The following is a 5000-nucleotide window of genomic DNA, read 5'->3' as shown; positions in this document are numbered from 1 at the left end:
GACATAAAATCAAAATCGGTCAAAATTCGTTTGATAATTTTGTATAACAATTTTATCAATTTTAAATACTATTTATGAACACGCTATTTTTTCCTTATTTATAAAAATCCTACATCTGCGCAACATGACTCCTTTGACTAAAGGGTAAATGTTACATTAATTACAGAGAAAAAAGATATATTAGTCTTACACGAAGCTTAAATTGCTTGTAGATCCGTTTGCTTTAAATAAAAGCACCATACGAAAAGACAACTTTAGAACTTGATGACACAATATTTGTCTTATCCTCGTAAAGCTACAGTACATAACATCTAGCTAATTGTTGTGATTGTACTTCCGATTGATTGATATAAAACCATAACCATAAATAGTTATGCCGCGTTCATATTCAACTTCGGGACTGTATAAAACAAAACCACTTGTCTTGTCCTTTTACACATCTACACCCCACAATTATTCTAACCTAGATACTAAATAATGATAAGTTGTTTTCTTCTCTTTATGCTCCAGAAAGAAGAACACTATTTAAAAATGTATATATGTGTAAGTACGAAGTAATATCGGAAATTTTAACATGGAGTTTATAATGAAAAGACCGTTCAAACACTATCTCTATATATTTCTGGTATCCGTGACAACATACATATGTTCCCCTGACGCAGTAGAATAACACAATTACCGCACAAACGATATGCATTTTACAGTATGTTATTACCGATATTTTTGACAGGTTGATATGGTGATGAAACATATACTCAAGTATTTTGGAGCAATACTATCGCGTGTAAAAATGATGTAATTTTATGTATTATTGTAATTTTGATTTAAATTTTTGAGATAATCTTGACCTGTGTATTTTTGCTTTGTCATGTATACCAAAAAAATTAATTTAACGTTTGATATCATGCATAAAAATATTATATCTAATTTAAGTTCATGCTCAAGCAAGAAGGGTCATTTTTAAATCTTTGCTCAAATGATTCCATTTCAAGTTTTTACATAAGCGCAAAGCCATTGTTCATTTGGGTAAAAACTGCTTCATGAATTATAGAACATTCTAGCATAGTTTTCCTGTATTTCAAGTATTGATACGTCTGGGATGGAGTTAACGTAGATTTCAATTACCCTAAATCATACGTTTCATAAGAATGTTCCTTTTATCGCAAGATTCCTCAGCGTGGAAACACCAATGTCAATAAATGTTGAATAAGACTAATCAACATCATTGTACCTTTCTTAATAAACGAAATCCATATCCATCGATGGTCATTAAAGTCCTGGTTTTACTGCTGAAGTTAATACTATAACTACTTTATACGTATCCATCAAGCAGTCATCAAGCCCGTTGCAATTTAACAAAAAATAAAGTGGTGTCCTACACATACACTTGCGATAAAAATGAGCACCTAAGTATTCATACCAGCCACTCCAGTGCCGAAAACGTTCCTCCTAAAAACCTCATTTATAATCTGTTTTTGTTGTATTTGAAATTATATTAGAACCAAAGGTGCATGGAATGGTATAGTTTGACCCCAAAACAGGATGTTTATTATTGTAATTATGAAATTAAACCGTAACCTTTTAAAAGTGAAGTGAACTGTTAACTTATATGTCAAATCTATCAAAAAATATGGTGTAGTGTAAATGTTGTGTTATTTGGTTTGTTAACCACCTGTTATTTATCTACAGTCGGTTGGTCATGTGACCGCGAAAACTCATTTATTTTCTGTTCTTAAATGACAGTGGGAAACACAAATAGTTCTCAAGAATGTCACCTAAGTCCACCAACGATCAACCTCGACAATCACTCGCCCAGAATGTTCAAACTCTATGCATGATAATGACACTGGCCAGAAATTCAGAACACTTATCCTTCTGCAAAATGCCGAAACATAAGCAGCATTCAACGATAGCTTATTCCATTTCAATGACACATCTCCCTTACACTATATTGCCAGTGCAGTTCTGAATATCCAGCATTTTATTACTTTAATATCGTCCTAAATTAAATCCATTGAAAATCTGGCGACTGATTACATACTCGTGATCTTTATTTAACTTTCGGAAAACGTTCAACGTTTTATGTACACTCGAAAGCTTTTGCTGCAGTGAATTGTTATTGCATTTTTATAATATATTTACCTTGACGGTAAACGTATTGAATACATTTTTATGTTAATGTTTTGAACAGTTTCAAGGAAAAAAAATGCCTATTTAAGTAATGTATCGATAGTGTACCGATGTCAATAGCGAAACAAAAACAACACTTGTCTCTATTTCTTAAAGGTTCTCGTTATAAATTCTTGATTTATTTCTCCGCTTTGCCAGATAAAGTGTTTCTTTTATTTTTTATGAGTTTATAACCCCATATTATTTCTTTTCTAATATTGAAGTAACTTTTGGGTGTTTTCGTTTGATTAACTGGAAGTTGCTGAATCCATATTAATAACAAATGCTTATAGAACAGTGTGATTTTGTTTGTTTTAATAGGTAAAGACTTAATGAAGTCTAAATTCATAAAAGAAAAATAAGAAAATTATTTCCAAATTGGTCTAATATTACTGATAATTTTCCAATTTGCATCAACTGTATCAGTCAGATTAATCACCCATTTTAATGTCATTGTTTTAGAATAATATTCAAAATCTGGCATCTCTAAACCACCTTCAAGTCTGTTTCCCATAACTGTTTTACGCTTGATTTTATATTTTTTCCACTCCAATGAAATTCAAAAACCATCAGACATTACTATATTTTGAGCAAGATATACAAATTTTGGAAAAAGTAAAGATTTTATAACAGTTATTTTGCCAAAGACAGTTAGATTTCTTTTACTCCTATTATCTATCAATTGTTTACATTTATCTATTTTTTTCATTCCAGCTTAAATTTATACATTCATGTTTACCATTTCCAAAATATACTCCAAGTGGTTTAACGTATCTTGACGTAAACTTTATGTTATTCATAATATTACTTATGTTATATTTTGATTTGCCAATCCAAAGGCCTTGGTTTTTTTCCCTATTTAGTTTCAGTCCAGAATAATTTCCAAACTGATCGATTATATCAAGAACAATTGGTATTTCATTGTGATTTTTTAAAAAGACAGTTGTGTCATCAGCGAGTTGAGTAACTTTAAGATATTCCCTTGAACTTTTATACCTTCATAATTTTCACATTTTCTTAACTGTGTTGCTAAGACTTCAGCTACTATAATAAAAAGCAACGCAGAAAGAGGACAACCTTGCCGTACACCACGTTGTAGTCTAAATGAGTAATATGAGAGATAAAGTGTTTCTATCCACGGCTCTAACACAGTATTCTGTATATTTACAACAATTACAACATGTCTTGGTTTCGGCTCTATATTCAACATTTATAAACTAATGAATGACAGCTAACGTAAATCTTTGAATCGTCATTATGGATTAATACAAATGTTCTCAAAAGCAGGCGTTGTTACAAAGTAATTATCAAATATTAATGTTATGCAAATAATTTTAATACTATTGACCCCTTAACCCAGTCAATGGGAATGCGCAGGCATTTTATTCAAAATATTTAAATTGTGTTCTGATTAATTATCATTTAAAAAGTAACGTTCATAAACTGAAGTCATCAGATTGATACTTAACTATTGTTTAAACTCTACTTTTTTTTCTGAAAACCATTATGATTATGTTGAAGGAAATTTAAAACATTCACGAATTATATTAATTTCACCTAAAATAATCACATAAATTTCATACATATTTTCCCAATTTCATTCATATCATTCATGTCAACACATCAACACCAATTATTTAACTATTCGCCGATAAACAATCATATCTTCAATAAGGGAGTGAATATGAAGACTGTAATATAATTTGTAACTAATGATAATCGTGTGACTAAGTGTGTTGTTGTGTGCATATTACCTAGTTTAAACCCCAAATAATCTAGAGCTCGATTTAAGTCCTGTTACACGTCCGTACGAAAGTGGAGTTACCCTCGTGCATTGATATGGATCATTGACTACGTTATATCATATCAATCATATCGAGTGAGTAACATTGTTTTCATCAATTTAAAATTCTCAGAATACATGATTTCATGTTTGATTATGAAATATTTCGTAACAAGTATATGAAAATACAATTTTCGGGCATATGTCGACTAGAATTTTCTCTAATTAGGTATGTTTGGGATTACTGTTACGTATAGGTTCTTAACAACTAAAAAATGTGGCCATATAGACATGAAATCAAAGTTGGTCGATGGAATAACTTTTTTGAGTTGTACACTTCAAAATGTTTTTTTTTTTTTTTTTTTTTTTTTTTGTATAGCTTGTGCCTCAAGTTTTATGTACAATATGTATATGTGAATACAGTATGTACATATGTTTGGATATAAGAGATATGGTACGTCACCGTCTTTCACTAAAGCTCTAATCATCGCGTGATTTGATACGCGTTGTAATTAGTTTTAAAAAGGATGAAATAATCGAGGAAATGATGATATTACTTACTTAATTAAATTACAGAAACCAAATTTGAATCAAACAGTGATCGGAAATAATAATAAATCAAGAACTTACTATACTTTAACTCATCTATAACAAATGTGTATTTCAGCCTTTTCAAAGGTGTAAAATGTTTCAAAATCATAAGTCTCGCGAACTCAGCCAATCAAGTATCATCTTTAAGGCCAGGCATTGCTTTGTTGTTGTTTTTGCGACAGAGTAAACGTTCGCAGTTCATTAGCCTCATAAACACAACACAGAGCAATCAAGGGTAGCATTGTATGCACAAATCAATTATTAATCGAGGTTTGCTTTGAGGCATAACATCCCGAAATTTCACAATCCCTAAATGTTAACAGCATATGAAAACCAAGTACGTAACAATTCCATAACGATTAAATGTTAAAGCTGCCCTCTTAATGATTGAACATTTTGACAGCTTTTAATATTTTGTCTTGGAACGAGCCAATTTATTCAAGAATATATAGGAACC

The 5000-nt window shown here is 30.7% G+C and overlaps 1 protein-coding gene across 2 annotated transcripts in view; it reads left to right on the top strand.

Annotated features, from left to right (window-relative positions):
- Window positions 1–5000, top strand: part of LOC128221337 (uncharacterized) — a 104475-nt gene that overhangs the window by 73463 nt on the left and 26012 nt on the right. The gene's annotated exons all lie outside the window — the stretch shown is intronic.

Source organism: Mya arenaria, chromosome 16 (assembly GCF_026914265.1).
Source record: "Mya arenaria isolate MELC-2E11 chromosome 16, ASM2691426v1".
Taxonomy (NCBI): domain Eukaryota; kingdom Metazoa; phylum Mollusca; class Bivalvia; order Myida; family Myidae; genus Mya; species Mya arenaria.
This window is presented reverse-complemented; position numbering and strand designations above follow the sequence as displayed.